The following is an 18931-nucleotide window of genomic DNA, read 5'->3' on the forward strand; positions in this document are numbered from 1 at the left end:
TATCCCTGCTTCAGGCAAAGGCAAGCCCATCTGCGGGATTGCTTTTGCTCAGTGACCAGGGTGCACTTGGTGGGTGATGAGAAAAGATGGGGAAGTCCGGTGTGTACCCCAAGGGGATCTGATTCTGGGTGAAAATAGCCAATAAATTAAATTGCATGATGTTAATAGCGATATACTGTATCAATGGTATGACCATAAGAATCACCCCAAACTAATGAAGGATGGACTTTGAAACTGAACAAAGTGCCACGATGATGGAATTAGAACTGACTTCAACTGGTGCCCAGAAACTTTATCGAAAAATCACATCTTTGACATCCCGACTGTGAACATGGACCATACCAGATACACTGGCTGTGAAAACCCCGGATGCAGCGTGCAACAATCCAGCAGCACGCACCATTGCTCCTGCTCTGAGAGACTGTAATGGCAGATGGAACCCAAAACCATGGACTAAATGAACTTGACAGACATTTTAGAGCGATTGCCCATAGAGTAAGGCAATGAGATCTGTAAAATAATCTGGGCATGACATAGATGGTATGGAATAAGGGGTGGATAATGTCCTGGTTCTGGCAAGGATAGAGTTAATTTCACAAGGAGCCAGGACAGGTGAGCCGGGCTGGCCGGGGGCTATTCCATGCCATGTGATGTCATGCTCACCATAAAAGGGGGCTAGTCGGGCAGGGGCGGGCTCGGTGTGGCTCCGGGACGGGCTGAGTGTCCGGTCGGTTGGTCGTCGGATCGGTAAAATCATTCTCTGTTATCACCCATTGTTACTATCTGTTATCAGCACTGTCGTTGATTGTTTTCCCTCTCCCTTGGACAGGAGTAAACTGCCCTTATCCCAACCCATGAGGCTTTGCCGTTGTTTTTCCGTTCTCCTCCCCATCCCGCCGGGGGAGGGGTGAGCGAGCGGGCACGTGGCACTTAGCTACCGGCTGGGGCTAAACCGCGTCAGGTGGCGATCCAAAATAGTAGAATAGCAAGGTAAGGCAGAATAGCAGAGTATCAAGGTAGAAGAAGCATGAGAAAGTGCTGGATAGAGACAGCTGACTGTACTAGTACAGAGGGTAAACCCTCCTCCTCAGTTCTCCAGAATATTAGTTTCCATTTGAGTATATTTATGATCAGTGTATTAAAAGGTTGTTTGTGGTTTTGGTTTGGGTTTTCTTGTGGGTTTTTTTGAAGGGTATGAAGAGTAATAAGTGTACTTGTTTTTTTGTGGCAGAAGGTAAATGAAAGAATTTTTCATTCCCTGTCCTAACTCATGTGTATAAGGACAGTACCAGAATTACCCCCTGATACAGGAACAGGGAAGTAGATAGTCAGTTCATATTCAGTTGAACCAGACAAAAGTTGATTTAAGAGTAATTAGTGTGGGCCATGATAGCTACTCATTTACATTCATCAGGCCTTGTTCTCTACCTTACAATAGCAGTGGGTGAAGCAGACTCTACTGCAGCACCCTGTGCTTTTATTCTACGTTAATGCTTGGTTTTCTAGACTCACTGCTCCATCTGCATCAATCTGGAATGTGGAGTGGTTCTGGCATGAAATTCCTCCTAACAAACTGTTGGGATACTTATACTATTGCAGCCAGTTTTCCTCTTTCTTTTGTGGTACAGAGGAAGATCAACCTTGCAGCTGCTCTTTGGTTGTTGTTTCTATACTTTTTTTGTTTTTTAAATTCACATAAACCTTTATTCTCTATGGAAAGTTAAAGCAGAACCAGAAAAAAACTTGTAGATATCATATTTACCTATTAAACAAGACAGAAATGTGCTTATCTGCTTTATGACAAATGCGGCTTTATTTTAAAGTATTTTGCAAAGGCCATGACTATGATTCGTCACCTGATTATCAGCTGTAAAGGCTTTTATTAAATACCATCCCCTCATTCATCGTTTTCGTGTGAAAGTAGTAAACAATGACTATTGCATACATAACTCTTCAGTACTGTAAAAGCAGAGGGCTGAAGACTGTTGTCCTTCCTGTGATATTTCAATTTAAACATGGCTGCATTGCAGTAATGTCACATCTCGTTTACACTGTGGACTTGGTGGGAGACAGGGATCATTACAGGGGGAACACTGAGAAAAATACATTACACACTAGTCATAACCATAAAAGAAACTAAAGGGAAAGAGACATACTGATGCACATGCAGCTTCTATAATAGAACAGAAGAATTGCACTGAGAAATGTACAGAGGCAGTAAGTTTAGAAGAGAGTTACCACTGCACTAAATTGTCAAGCTTGAGTCAAATGATATTACTTCTGACACCTCTGGCTACAGTACATTGTTTTCGGATTCAGTTTCTCCACTTTTCTTTGGTTGTTGCAGTAAAGGCAATTCCCTTGTGCTTTGATTGTTGAGATTATCCTCTTTTATGTAGCTTCCCTTTCCCTTTCTTTCCCTCCTCTTTTCCCTACTAGCATTATGGGAGCAAGCAAAGATTATGCAGACCACTGTAACACAGTCTATTTCTTAAGTCAGTCATTGGCTTAGACAGAGGCAAAATCGGAGTACTGCATTGCTTGCATTTTTCTTTGGTTGATTAATAATAAGAGTAACATTATTAATCAGGGACATCAACATATAGAAAAACTAACTTCAGTAGATATCGCATTTTTATGTGCTTATATGCTCATATACACTCCATAAGTGTCAGTGGAAGTACTACTCAGCTACTGCATTTCCCCATTTTTATTAAAGCACAGGTATCTTTCTATCCAAGTCCGTGTTGTTTCAGATCAGAAAAGTTTGCAGCAAGTGGAGAACTCACCCAGGTTTCCAGATTTACAGAGTCAACAGCGGAATACCATGGTTTTCTTGGGTGGATATCACTGCCCACATGAACTTTATGATTGTTCCAGACTTGCATAGTTGCCATGCTGCAAGTATGACCAAAGCCAGTTGTGATGGTCCTGACTTGTATACTTTGCAGATGGGTGACAAGGTGAGATCAAAATGGAGCTGTGAGTCCAAGAGGAGACTGTCTTTAGTGTCAACTGTGTTTCAACAGCAAGTCAAAATCATATGGACCAACAGCCAAAAGGGAAACAACAAAATGCCTTTAAGCCTGACTGGTAACCTGGATATACAGTCCTTCCTCTGCAACTAGACGTGGAAGAACAGCAAAAGGACTAATAAATTGAAGGAGTCATTAGCTAGGGAACAGGTATGACATGAAGGACTGTAACTAAGCCTGCCTTATTCGCTGTGAACTCTGTATCAGTTGCAACCTGGCTCTTCAGTAACCTGTGCTGAAGGCTAAACTATTTCAGAACCCTTTCTGAGATGTGCTGCATCCTCCCTTGATAATATTGACCAAAAGCAGAACATCCTGCATTACCAGAACTGGGAAGGGACAGACGTGTGGGCTCTGTCCTTCATTAAAACTCTACAGACTAGTAATTTTCAAGGTTTTTGGTTGGTTTGGTGCTTGGTTGGTTTTTTTGTTTGGTTGGTTTTTTTGTTTGCTTTTACTACATCATATGGCAAGTTAAAGGTAGAATTGTTCAGAAATTAGAATAACTTTTGATTTTTAGAGTATCAGTGAATTAGTCTGTCAGAGGCTAGTTTGCTAATTCCTGGAAAAAGTAACCCAAAATCAGTGTTTTTTAAATGACTTACTAAGGTTTGAGGATTTTCTTACTTGTTTATACCTCTTGCATGAAATAGTTGTGGAAACCATTTTAGTAATCAGAAGTACAAAACAAAGCTATTAGCTGGAGCATTCAGATTCTACAGAATGGGGTAGACTGAAAAGGAAAATAAGAGAATTAACTGCTAGAAGATTTGGTACATTTTTAATGACAGCATTAGCTAGTTTATGAACGTTGAAATGTAATAGTCATGAAATTCTGTCGCTTATTATTACAGGTGCTGTATTATATAAATGTTCTTATGTAATTATTGATGTCATTTTAAAAATACCGTACTTTAACTCTCATTGATGTGCTTCAAATGTGATTTTTCTAATGGTTACCGGTGTACACTAATTTCCAGAAGAAATGTACTCCTCTAATGGTTTATAATAATCTGCCTTTTCTGTCATCATCGTTATTATTCTTTAGCATAATCAGTTCCTATTCCTCCTTTATTTATTATGAGTATTTATTTGCTCTTTATTTTCAGTGATTGTGCCATCTCATTTCTGGTAGACTAAATAAACCAAACTCCAATGCATTGGACAATGGATCCAGAAGCATATGTCTCCAAGATACTTCTGCATAGTGCTCTTGTCTTCAAACAGAGTAGATAGTGGCTACATAGCATAGAGGGAGAAGATTAGTCCCCAAAAGTAAATAATTGTGTTTATAAACAGTTTTGTTTTCATCTTGATTATGGTTGTTCCCAGTTTTATAAATCTGACATAATACACTCTGTATCAATTTTGGTTTTCCTTGTTTGTTTTGGGCCACATTGGTTATCCCCTCCAGTAGTATTCAGACCCTACCATCTTCGGTGATGTTTGTTCTGTAAATGAGTTACAGTAGACACAAACAGTGAAAAAATCTTGGCAAGTTTGATTACTCAGAATCAATTTATATGATGCTTCTGCTGTTACAAAATATCTGCAGTTTTCTGGAATAATGGACCTGTAGGGGCAGGTAGTGAATGAAACTAAAGGACAAAATACGTACTGAGAAAGACATATGGTTATTAGACACAATCTATCCCTGCATTTAACTGAACTTTCTGAAACCTTGTTGACTGCCTGTTCCCTTCTTTTCTCAGCTTCTTTTTTTAACCTTCCTTCTACAATACCTCTTACATCTTTTTGTGTGTGTATCCCTTCAGTCAAATTTTTCTTGTACTTACCTTGGCAGCCTCTCAGTACTGCAGCCCCCCAAATTATTTCTCCCTGTAACACTATGTTAGGTAAGGAAGCAGTATATATATTTTTTTTATTTCACAGAATGGGTGGCCAAGCCTCATATGGCCATAGAGCAGAGCCACCAAAGTCCTCTAGGCCAAAACTTCTGAAGTGCTGTTAAGACGGAAGTGCCTGACTTGATGAGAACAACTTGCAAAATCAGCCTTAACTGCTGATATAATTCAGGTGCCTTTTCTCTGCATTGTTTGTATTTCCCATCCCCACTGATGTGGCAACTGTGGCTTAATACTATTCAGTTCTCCTCTTCCTCCCACTCCCAAACCAAGGAGGGTATAATTCCTCTGTGGTACTCTGGTACTGTGTTACACAGAATATGATTCAAAAGATGGATACCACAACCACACTCTTCTCCTCTGTTTTTAAAAGACTATGGAGAGCTGGCTGCTTATGCCAGGGGGAAAAAAAAAAAAAAAAAAAAAGGTTTTTGTGGTCCAAATAATCATCGAGAAACAAATATTTCTCTGGTAACTTTTACAACCGTGTTTAGACATCTCACATTATGAACTGCAGGCTATGAGCTTCTCTGCCCCCCATTTATTGCTGAGTACCTCTAGCACTTAAATCAGCACTGGGAGTCCTCATCCCGGACCAGGCAGTGTGTGTAGATTAGGAGTCCGTAATGGGAAACTTTGCTCATACCCTGTACTGGGTCTGCTGGGGAAGGAACTAATTGTCTTCATAGCAGCCTGCATGATGCTGTGTTTTCAATTTGTGACTGAAACAGTGGTAACACACTGCTGTTTTAGCTGTTGCTGAAGGGTGTTTGCACAGCGTCAAGGCGTTCTCCATTTCTCACTCTGTGCTCCCAGTGAATAGGCTGGGGGTGGGCAAGAGGCTGGGAGGGGACATAGCCGGTGCAGTTGACTCCAACTGATCAAAGAGGTATCCCATACCATATGATGTCATGCTCAGCAATAAGAATAGGGTGGGGGGAGATTAGTCTTTTCAAAGTAGCCATTCCTGGCTGGGCATTGATCTGCTGCTAGGAGGTTGTGGGTGACTGTCTGTATCACTTGGGGTTTTGTTTTGATTTTCTCTCACTTACCGAACTGTCTTCATCTCGAATCACAAGTTTCTCTTCTTTTTGCCCTTCTGATTCTTTCTCTCATCCTGTTGGGGGTCAGTGCGCGAGTAACTAGGCGGGGGGCTAGCTACTGTCCAGGATCAAGCCACTGCATACCCCTACCTTAAAGGTGGACTGTCACCAATAAGTCACCTTTCATATTTTTCTATTTGAAATGTAACACAGGTCCAAGACATGAAAAGTATGATCTTGTGTCTAAAGTACTACTTTTAATTAATGAGTTACGGTTAAATGAATATCTTTGACCTTCAGAATGTGTCGGGTTAGGAGAGAGAGAGTCATCCTTCTAAGTTGCCATCAGTTCAAACTTTGCAGGGTTGCAGCAAGTTCCCCTTCAGCTAATTCTAAGTCATTCTCTGATATAGAAGATAATCAAAGGAATATATGAAGTTCTGCATCTAATTTCCATTATAAAAATATTTAGACTGTGAAAGATTACTGCAACGGCAACAGGCCTTCCAGTAATCAGGAATAAGGAAAGTAGTTTAGCAACCTTACCATATTTATTGAAACATAAACACTATGTTGCCAGTTCTGTTACTATAAGTAAGTAGTACGAGTCTCACAGTACTTGTTATTTTTCACTGACGGTCTCAAGTGCTGTCATGAAAATATTGTATCAGAATCCTAGATTTTCCTGTTTAAAATACATACATGTATTTGTAATTTTAGGTGATTACACCCCTTAACTCTGAGAAATAAATAACACAAAATCTTACAATTTTGAACTTATTGTTTTGGCTGGTGTTTTGAAAATGTTTGCTATTAACAGTACTGGAAGACTTATGAAAAAAGAGTTATACCTTATTTTCTATATACTCCTTACTAGGAATTCTTGTTTTCATGACTATTTTTTGAATGAACATGATACCAGAATATGGAAAATTTTATAGTCACTTTCCAGTGTGTATCCACACCTGACGGATTAAATTTGTTGATGAAGTGTCACTGCTGACATTCTCTTCTATACTCTAAGTGCACGGTCCACTTCTTTAGACTTATAATTTAAAAAGCTAAACCTCCTGAATTTTCTCACTTATGGCACTTTTATGATGCTTGTGCAAGTATTTTAATATGGTACATTATTGTTGTCAATAGCAAAGTGTCTCTAAAAACTCTTAGGGAACTGAAGAAAAATAGGCTTAAATGTAATAGTGACTAATAAACTGACCTCATTTGGGACTTAAATAAGATGTCCCTGTTTATTGTTGAAATAAGTGGAAGTCTTTTCTATCTATCATCTCACCTGCCAACAGTTATGGGTGTACCAGTCCTAGGGTGCTCTTTGCTGTGCTCAAAGCCTGGGGAAGTTTCCTCCCCGCGTCAGTCTGGCTCCTTCTAACCTCACTTACTCTATTTAGGTATTTAGGAGGCCAGGATTTAGCCTTGATATGTAGAAAAACTTGTATAGGGTTAAGAAAGTGGACACCTGGTTGTATTCCCTCAGTGCAATGGCGACGGCTGTATTCCCAAGCATTCTGTCTGTGCTAGCCTACTTTGACACCTTTGGGTAGCTGGAAGGGCTTTTTAACATCATACAAATTAATCCAGCCTGGGGCTGGATTAGCTGTAGTAATGGACAGCATATAAAGGTTTTCAGGCACACAGCCATCTACACCTTGACAGGCTTGCCGCACTTCCAATAGTTTATTAAATCTTTGACAAACTTTAAAAGAGACTGTCAAGATGTTTCATCATTTTTTTTCTTCTTATGCCATTTTTAGTAAATTTATTGCACATGAAAAAAAAGACATCCCTAGGCATAGCCCAGGAGCACTAGGGCAAGTTTCCTCGCTCTTCTGCCAACATGTTTCTGTCGTGCCCTGGAGGTAGCACCTGGATTGAGAGGGTAGATCTGTTCTCATTTCCTTGGCCTTTCAGCTGACAGTATTAACCAGCTAATTAGTGATGATAGGAGTGGAGGTTTTTTTATTATGCAGAGGCATTTTATTTCACAATTTTTTTGTATTACAGTTGTTTATAGTAGTCCTTAGTATCTTACAACTGAAACTGGTTTTTTTCTTATCATTCCATCACATGCACATTCTCCTTTATGAGCATAGGGCTGCTCGTAAGTGTAAGGCTCCTAGCAGAAGGATTGTATTGTTGTCTATTTTAGAGAAAAGGGCATGTGGAGTGTTTGGGAACAAAAAACAGATCTGAAAAATTATACACATGGGTGAAAAGAGCAACACAGCTGAGCTTACTGTACCATTCCTAACATCATCTCTTTTCACTTCTAAACTGTGACTAGCTCCTGAACATGTTCTCTTTCCTTGTGTACTTGTGGGTCTTTTGCTAACAGAACTAGAGCTGTTGCTACTTGTGAAGCATTATTAACTTTGTTGACTTTGTAGCCTTGGAACAAGTCCATGGCCTGATGCTGTTTCAGGGGACAAGTTTTGAGCTTCTTATTCAACTTTTATTGTCTTTACTCAGACAAAGGGCTGAAAAAAAGAATGATGGTAACAGGTTGCAACCCTTCATTGACAGCATTCTGCTATTTTAGTTAAAAGTAAAACAGAATTCCTCACAGTTGATTTCTCTTGGGAAATCTAGAAATTTACCTATCCAGTCAGCAAAATCTAGGGTAGTTTGGCTATTAATAGTTTTTGGCTGTTAGGCTTATTAGTGGGGCATTTAATATTCAAATCTTCTGTGTGTTTCCATTCATCTAGACTTTTCATTACTGTTTGTTGTTGAAGAAGTATGTGCCAGACAATAAAGTACCTCTGCTGAAAAAAGTAAAAAGCTAGAATTGTCATGGAATATTTTATATTAAGCACTGAAAGTGTAGAGAAGAGTGGGAAGTTATAACACAGTTAACGTATTTATGTGTGTACACATAAAGAAGGCAGCACATGCTTTCCTAATGTTCACATAATGCCTGGAGGCTGGGAAGCAAAAGAAGGGAGATAAATGAAGAGGGAAGGAAGAATGCAAATTGGCTAGAAGGCAAGTTGGTGGTTCATGATCCTTGCTTTGACTTTGATCTAGTCTCATTAATGAGCAATTTTGCAAAGCTGCAAGGAATTCTCTGGTTGCAAGACAAATTCAGCTTATGTTGCCCATGCAGGTGTGCATGGGAAGGAATGATACAAGAAGTCATCTAGAATGTATGCATTCTTCAAAAAATGTACTCATCATTTCAGTGTAATAACTTTAAACATTGTGGCTGAACATCACTTCAAGACATGAAGGATTAGATGTTAATAAAAGCAGTTTTGAAATGTACTGCTTAAAGCAAAGAGGAGAAGAGAGTCTTGGATCCAATCTACTGTGGAATGAACAACTTTGCTGAGAAGATGCAAAACAAGGTAGCTGTCAGTATATTAGTTTATTTTTTTTCAATTGAGTCATCTGCAGAAGTGGAAGAATGCTGCTTATGGTGAAAATAATAAATGAAATCATCAACCAGCTCCAGTTAATGAAACATAGCAACTCCTTTGATATCATAAAGATGCTACCTGGGAAACTCTCCCTTGATTTTAACATAAATCTTGCTACTTATCATCTGGAATGTAACATTTATGATTACAGCTAATAAGGTCATGAGCAGCTAGTGTCATCATGATTCCTATAAGAATTTTGATCCCATTATCTCATTTGACAGTGAGTTATGTTACATGTACAAGACTTAATAGCTGTCTACAGTCTTCCCTTTAGCTAGAAGAAAGTCTTGTCTAAATTAGTTCCTGAAGTTGTTTAACACTGTTGACTAAAGTGTTGTGCCGACCCTTGCTGGAAAGTCAAATGGAAAGTCTCTCTTATTCTATGACCCCTAACTCTGGACAAAATAATCTCCTTCAAGAGATTCATTTTGAAGAAGCAAGTAGGAGTCTGCATGCTTGTGAGATGGCCAGGGAAAACTGAGAGAACTTATCTTTCTTTGTGGAGTGTAAGATTTTGGCATAAGACCGGAAAAGGAATCTGTGCAAAAGCTTATCTGATTCAAGTAGAGGCGTAGGAGGTAGGTATCAGCATATGCATCTATATACTTGACACGGGAAAACAGGAGTGAGTGTGTGCAGGAATGGAATTGTCTGATGTTTGCTTGGGTTTTTTTTGTTCATACAAATTAGCATAGTTAAATATTGAATTAATAAAAATATTTATGCCAAAAAGAGTCATTGTCAAAATTTCCTACAGACAATCCAATATCTAAAAGCAAACAAGGCACAAATCCCACAAAAACAACTGTTTTCATTGTACAGATCTGATTTTCTCAGGCCTTCTCCATTGTGTACTGTACAAGACAAGACATTTTAGAAAAAGATATGATGTGATCATCTAATAATTCTAAGGTGATTGTAATACAAAAATAGGGAAAAGGTGTATGTTTGTGAAATACCATCTCTGGTAGCAGTTTTAGTACTGGCCTTTCTTAACTTTCAAGGACTTGAACTTGAAATAATACTAATATTTTAAAACTTTAAAAATTATTCATATGTACATAGTACTAATCTGCCTGCTTTTACCATTTGAAACATGGCATTTCTAAACTGTCTTCCGTTTACTTGATATTTGTACTACGTGCTCATTATAGGGGGTCTTGTAGCTATCTCTTAGTCATCTATAGTTAATCACCTGATTAGATAGATCAAATTAACATTTTTTAATCAGACTGCTTCTTTTAATTTTTCAGAATTATACGTTTTAGGCTAATTTGATATAATTATATTCATCTTTATGCATCAAAATAAACCAAGTTAATCTGATGAGTAACAGCAATACATTTGCCACCTAAAATAGAGTTCTCCTAATAAGTAAGTGGATGAGAAAAATTATTGAATTTCATGATGTTAAACCTTAATTTTCTTTCTACTTATTCACTGATCTTTTCAAAGTAACCAACTGGAAGGGAAGAAGATGCACAAATGTCAATGAACCTACAGTCCTACATTGCAGAACATATTCGCTTGTTCTATTATATGAAGGTATCTATTATGTGGAAATATCCAAATGAAGACATATGAAAAATGACAATACGCTCAATAAAATACTTTATTTCCTCAAAATTCTGCAAAGCTAATAACTGCTGCTTATGTTGAGCTATTATATATACTTTAGTTTTGCAGAAAGCTAAGCATCTTAACTGTGCTTCCCTATGTATTTAATTTAGATTTCACAGTCATACAGGCAGACTATTAGGAAAACACAATCAGCTAAGCGACAGAGATATAAACCGCATTATTGCAAAACATTAAACCCACAATATATGGCTTCAGTTATGAAGGAGCATCTAAAATGCAACCATTATTTTTATGAAATTGAACTATAACCCTCCTTTGAATACAACACTTAATAAGTAGCTAGGGCTACTGGAGTATTAAACCAGAGACTGGAGTACTGAACTCCATTTCTTTCACAGCAAGTAGGAACTGCTGAAAAAGGCAGCTCCTAGATATTTCATCAGTGATGTTCTTTTTAGCTGGTCTTATCAACAGGTAGTGGTATGACACTGCACAATAACTGATGGAGTATGGAAATCTTTTAAACATTAGCTGATCACTTATGACCTAGATAGTGACACACCATCATTTGGAAACAAACTTAAAGATCAGTAGATTTTCTAAATAAAAGAGTTAGGAAAGCAAAGGAAAGAGAACTATAAGACAGCCACCTTGGGATAATCAGTCAGGAACACACTCTATAATCAGGAAATGTAGGGCTTGAGCTTTCAAATGTATCTTCCAGACTCAGGTGACAGAGGAAGAAAACCATAAAAGCAGTAAGCCCAGTCCTGCTGCCACTCAAATAAATAGCAGAACTAGTATTTGCACTTGCTTTGTTTTGGTCCCTAGAGCTTTCCCCCACCTGCTAGCAGATTCGTGACTTGTAGCAGGCAAGGACAGGTGGTTCACCAGAGTACTCATTTTGATGTTAGCAAGAAGAATCACTAAGGCACATACAACTAGATATTTTGAAAGAAAAAGACATTATATGAATCTGTGGATTAATATGGAAATACCCAAGACAGGTGGTGAGGCTAATGAGGTGCTGATACATAGGACTCTATGTGCATGTTTTCTGGAACATCAGTACCTGAGGGTCTTGGAGAAGAATTAAGAAAAACATCATACCAGATTTACTCAGCAACTAAGAGTATCAGTTGTTAGATTGAAAGGGATGCAGTCAACATAGCTCTTCCCATCTTTATTGGTCTCAAATCTATTAATAAAAACTGTTCTATGTGTATAACATATTTTAGTTCCACAAACCTTAATAAGATAACCATTAACTACAGAATTTTCTCTTTTTTCTTCACCTTTATTGCTAAAATATTAAAACAATGAGTTTGCCAAGCTGAATAATCAAAGGCTGTTTGCATGAATCTGACTTCAGAAAGAAGTAGAGAACAAATTGCAGTTATCTTTTTTAATATAAAAATAATCAGACTAAAACCCACCATTGTAGAATGAGTTTCTTTTTAAAAAAGATATTATTTATTAATGTATCTCTTCCTAAACAGATTATAATTACTCTTCTGAGTCATTTATATTATATTTTCAGCATGAAAAAGCTCACGGAACCAAATGATGAGACACTATCTCTTCTTGTGCCATAAATGTATTGCTGTTATTAATCTTCACCTTGGCAGCTGTTCAGTTTAAATGCTTATCTAGGAAATGTATAAATAATGCCTGTTTTAGGAAAGATTGACACCCATCATAACCTGTCTTCCAGTTGGCATAAATGATATCAAATTATAAGCTAAGTACTCTGCTTTAATGGCTTGCATTGAATGGAACTTCATTTTGGTGGGACAGGATGAGCTCAGTGGGCACAAGGTGTGGCAGAGTCAGACACCAATGGCGATCAGAAAACCAGGGAGCTCTTCCTAATGGTGGTGGTAATTTGTTGTGTTCTGCCTCACATACAGAGCAACTTATTTCAGGAATACACTGGCATAGTTTCTGAGCACTTTTAGGTCCCTTTATGTTCTCATTGAAAGTATGTTTACTCAGTTAAATATAACTGAATATCAAATGCAGAGGATGATTGCACTTGGCCAAGTCCCAGAAGGTGTTTTTTTCAGTCAATTACAAAGTAAGAAATATGAGAAATGACTTCACCTATTCAGGCCAAAAGACTGAAAATCTCTTAAACTTCTCATTCAATTTTAAATTTCTTGAGTGTCCATCCTCCCTCAGACAAAATGAAAACTGCATTTGGATTTTTAAGGACACTTCACCAGATAACAAAGTCTTCCAGCTTCTCGGCCAGTGAGATTCATGAGCATCATTGACTGTACAATAACGTAACACCTTACTATTTTTTCACTCATTAGTTAATACAATTTTAAGGTATATTTATCTGTCTCTTACTGTTCAATAGAAGTTAGGAAATGCCACGTTTCCTCTAGACGTCCCTTACATGTTTCTGATAAACTTAGGTTGTGTGTTATATATTTGGCATGGAGAACTTAGAATAGCTCACAAACAAAAAGATAGGTAGACCACTATGTCCGAGGTTTTGGGGTTTTGTTCTTTTAATGTAATTTGGTTTGAAGTCCAAGTTTCATCAACCGGATGCAGTTCTTCCACAATTTTCAGATCAAAAGTAGATATTTTTCATGTGGATGTGGGGAGAAATGCCATTTCTTTGATAAACAAAACAAGTGGGAAGGTACACTAAGATTTCCTGAATTCTTTTACTGCAGCTTCTTTTTCTTTTAAAATATATCTACCTGATGCAATATATACTGTGTATAGAAGAACAACATCTCACACTTAGCATGTGATTATCTCTTCCAAGGATTGCACTTGAGCATTCCTGTTAAATACTTTAGTAATCAGTTGCTTTAAATCCTATAGGATTTGAACAACAATGTGAATATTCGTTTTCAGTAGTAGGTAGAAGCTGCTTTGAGAGATTTATTTTCTTGCTGGTTTATAACAAGGAATACTGATCTTGCAGTTGTTTTGTGTGTGCATGTGTATATGCATGTCTGAGTGCACATGAATTGTGAAGGTTTGTTTTAGTTCCCTCACTCTGTAGCAAAAAACCCCTTAAATATTAATTGATCCATACCTGAAGAAACAGATGTACTGTATAGGACAAACATGAATTTAACTGTAATTTTTAATTTTTTTTCTCTCAGTTATGAGGAATATGCACAGAATATCCCTGTGTTTGGCTATAGCCCTAATTACTAAAACTTTGTTGTGGTAAAAATTATTATTATGTTGATTATGAGACACAGCGTGAGAAAAATTAAAATCTTTATATTATTTATTTATTTGTTTGTTTGTTTAATTATTTATTTATTCTTAGACTTGTAATTCACTTCCAGCTTTGTGTCTGCCAATTTGCTTGGCTTCAATGAAGTATAATTTGTTCAAGCAGGGCATAAAGGTATACATGCCCACAACAATACCATTTTTACAAATCAAAAAACTGAAGGCCAGATTATATTTCCCTCTTCTACTTGGCCCCAGGGAAAAAGAAAAGGAAGAGTGATTCTTCCTCATCAGTCACAAATAGAGGCAACCCCCCCCCCCCAACCCTAATATTTTATCTTGCAAGATTATCTATTCCTCATGAAATATTGCTATAGACTTTTATTTTGCAAGGTTTAGTTTATTAAATGTGATGCTTCCTACTGGTCCCTTATATACTGATGTGTTTATACAGTCCTTTAAAAATAATTTGGTAAGTTAAAAATATTTGACTTATTAATGAATTTCAATAGAATTAAATTTATAGACTTGAGTGATAACTAGGTTTTTAATAAAACATTTTAAAACAAAATCTTGTGACACAGTAAAGTGTGTTTTTTGTCATAAGTACCATTATTACAATTGTTTCTTTCAATTAGTACTACTCTTTTTTTTTTTTCTTTTTTTTTTCCTCCCCCCCCCCCCCCGTCTCACATTCCTGGTTTCACTTTGCATCGGAGTTCACAGTTTTCCCAAGTGAGTGAAAAGCCATTTTCATTTTTTTGCCTTTGCTTCCTCATTGATTAAGTTGAAACTTATTTCTAAGCAAAAAGGAATGCTTGCTGGAAACTTTCATGAAAAAAAAAAAGTGCAGGTTTTCACATGTAGTATTTTGGCATGTATTATACAGCTGGTTTTGAACATGTCCTTACATTCATCTCATGAGCTGATTTAGGGTTTGTGCTGAATAGGCATCTTTGGTGTTTCAGCTAAATATAATTGAACCTTTACCAAAGACAAAGTGCTGCATGCAGGGTTTGCATACAGTACAGCAGTTTATACAAACTGGCTTTATAAAGATTGATCTGATAAGAATAAAGGAAGATATGACTCAACTCTCATTCCATCTCAGATAGCGAGAAATGTGGAAAGTTTAATGCCGAACTGTGAAAAGATTCAGTAAGTCACCACAAATCACTTCTACTAAGCCCAAACTGGGTAATTTACACAGCACTTTGTGATCTTCAAACAGTTTGCAGGGTGCAATTATTCATGCCACAACATGGGGCCACGGCGTCCAAGCTGCCTGTTTGTTCTACGGCTGAAGCAGAGGTGTTTGAAAACTGCAAGAGCCTACCAAAGGCCCAGAGATCATGGCTAATGTGACACCCCCAGGCCTAATCTTCTTAGAGAACTGGGATAAAATAAGTATCCATTACAAAATCAGCCTTCATCCTGCCCCCTTCTGTGCTCTGCCACTCTGATAGCCAACACGGAGACAATTGCATGATTCTGGGCTTAATCAGGTATTAGGAGCTAATGCAGTACGAGAAGAGGCTAATCTCCATATTTACTCCATCTGTACTTATGGACCTGACTTGCCTGCCCCTGGTAGATCAAAAGGAATTGCCAAAAACCAGATTAGAGATGAAGAAAGGAGAGAGAGGTCCAAGAAGTGTAAGAGGCAAAATTCTCTGCTTTCCTCAGTTGTGTATATGTGTGTTAAAGCCATGTGGTCTAATCCCATGGAAACACTTTCCATTGTATTTCTTTTTCTTCTCCTCCCCACCCCCACCCTCTGGCCCCATCTTTAAAAATGGAAATTGCCATTGCAGTTAAAATTATTGATAAGTGTACCATGACATTTCTAAGCATCAACCCTTACACATTTCAATCTGCTGGTTTGGTTTTTTGGGGTTTTTTTGGTGTGTTTTTTTTTTTTTTAATATGCATTTCGTTCAGCTCAGTTTATTATGGCATTTATTCATGACTGATACACATATAGGACTCCTCTGGGTTCATTTTGAAATCTGATGAAAAACCCATAGCTAGGCAGAACTCATTAATTCCAGGTCTTTGTAAGTGCTCTTTGTAAGTGCTATATAGACAATGTACCCTTCTGTGACCTTAAGTTAAAATGAGTGTGAGAAAGGAAAAGAGAAGAAAAAAGTGTCTGTAAAATTAACTATTTTCCTTTTAGTCACTCAGAAGTAACTGGCTATGTTCTTTCTGTATCTTATCACCTACAATATCTTGGCAATCTCTTCTGAAGCTTTTGCTACAAGAAGATACTTATGATTCCAGAAATGTGGACAGATGGGTAAGGAAAAGAGAGCAAAGGAAATTCACACACTCACCACTGTTGGCAGTCACCTGCTGTTTGTAAACAGTGACATGTGGCCACCAATAATGACCTTCAAGCTAGGAGAGGTATGTACTAAACTAACTCAAGTGCTCTGGTCACCTTGGGTTGGTGATGAACAAGTTTTATGAAGGTGGGATGCATTCCTCAGCAAGTGTGCAAGAAGCCTGTACTCAAAAGAGAGTTCAGAAAAGCTGAGAACATTTCAAAGGGTGCACTGTCCTCCCTTTTGGAAAGCTGACAGACTCACTATTTTTTTGACTCCTTACAAACCCCAAGTGGTGCCAGAAGAGAGCTGTGTTGATGCTGATTTTTGGCAATAGAGCTCACCTCATTAGAGTGGATTAAGTCATGACGCTGAGAAGGATAAAAGGTGAAAAGCAAAAACAGTGGATGGTGAACACAGAAAGCTCAGAGTGTCATTTGTATGCTGACGCTATTATTGACTAGAGCCCATGTGGTTCACACTTTTCAATTACCGTCTGCTAGAAAGGTGGCCCATAATTGCAAAGGCTGATGCCAGTGCACCAAATGTCAAGGGAGCCTCCCTAACCCTCATCACCTTTTCTTGATGCTTGACTTGAGGATGTTCAAAGGCAAAAAGCCACAGCCTGCAGATCTCCCTGAGGAAGAAAAAGATGCCATTTAAAAAAAAAAAAGAAAAAAAAAAAGATAAGACAAAACCCTAACAACTCAACCCCCCTCATTTAAAAACCTAGAGTTAAATTCATTATCCTGTGACCTTGTCCTTTACCCTCTGTATAGCTAGGACATCCGCCAGCATCAGTGAACTATACAGTGAAGATCCAGGGCAGGACTGGGTTTTTTAGTTTTGTGGTGCTGAAGTTGCCCAGATGCTGAACAGCACAGACCTGATGTTAATGCTGACAGTGACTGTCAGAGATGTTCTTTCACAATACTTTTAAAAGATGGAAAACGAGCAGTTTTTCTCTAAACTCCAATAGTGATTCTCACTGGCAGCACAATGCTACTCTTACTAAGATGCATCACTTTAGCTGGTATTGTGTCATCCCTATGGGTCCTAGAATAACCTGTGCACTATTGCCCACATTTATTTAAAACCTCAAATGTGCTTTATTGTACATCTTTATTTCATTATACATTATTTCTTTAAAACTACAACTAAAGTAGCTATTGAATAAAAACAATGAACAGTAGTTAAAATATTTGACTCAAACTTTCTCAGTAAACTCAGAGAAGATAAAAAAATTCAGTCTTTTTTGTATCATTAACACTCTAGGGAATTTCACTGGTGGGTATGACCTTGTTTGGCTATTTGAAACATTATTTTGATAACTACATTTCCTATCAGCAGATAAATGGTGGAAAATTGTGTATATCATATTAGAAAATATATACAACATCTATAAGATTTTTCTTATTGAAAGTTACTGTCTCTTTTTATAAAAAATGCTTTTTCTGTGCTTAAGAAATGTAATGTTTCAAATTCTTCAAAATACAGATTTAGATATATGTAATTTTTTATATTTAAATAGACTTTGTTTCATAGGCAACTTTTTTCTTTTTTAAAACAATTACTGCAATAATTGGGCCAAATCCCTGAATCAGTTAGAAGAGTATTTAAGAATTTCACATGTTAGTATTAACATCACTGGCTTTTGAAAAAGTGGGATACATTGCCTTTGTCATGGAAGAAAACACATCTTTGCCTTCTTACTGGTTCTTCTCTATGAACATGCCACATTGGTGATTATCAGGTTGATGCAGTGCTCAGTCATTAAGCCAAAGTTATATTTTAATCTTTTTTCTTTTTAGAATTCATCAGTAAAATTCTGCTGGAAAAATAGTTTTGTTGACTAAGCATCATACTGAGATTTCTTAGATCCTGATTTCAGAGCCGAGAGACATCAAGTCAGTCTTCACTTCCAGTGAGAGAGGAATCAAACTTGATTCAGATCTTAAGTGTCAAAGTTTTAAGTAGCTAAAATTGAACAAATTTGTTGATTTAGGACTAACCCTAAATTGCATGGAAATCTTTGTTGAGTTGTATGACCAGCTAGAAAATTAATGTATTTGCTGTTTCTGAATTAAAGATAGTCCATGGTAAGCTCTAAGAGCATAATTTTATCACTATCAGAGAGGATAGCAGACAAAATTTTGCCACCAAACTTTGTCTAACCTGTGTTCCTGCCCCCTTTGTCACAAGTGACTTTATTTTTTAGCTTTAAAGAAATTTTATTTTGGTTCAAATTAAGAAGTTTTACTTGAGCACAGTATTTGTACTGTTTTTCAGTTTGCAACACCAGCTGTAGCAGGTATGTAAATGTACAAATGATTTTCTTCATCAAGAAATGTCTAAATCTGTTCAACAAACTGTGAAGACTTTCATTTTAGAGTGAAGTTGCTTGCTAGTACTTTGTCTTAATTTCCTTCA

The sequence above is a fragment of the Balearica regulorum genome, chromosome 2, assembly GCF_011004875.1.
Source record: "Balearica regulorum gibbericeps isolate bBalReg1 chromosome 2, bBalReg1.pri, whole genome shotgun sequence".
In the NCBI taxonomy this organism is placed as follows: domain Eukaryota; kingdom Metazoa; phylum Chordata; class Aves; order Gruiformes; family Gruidae; genus Balearica; species Balearica regulorum.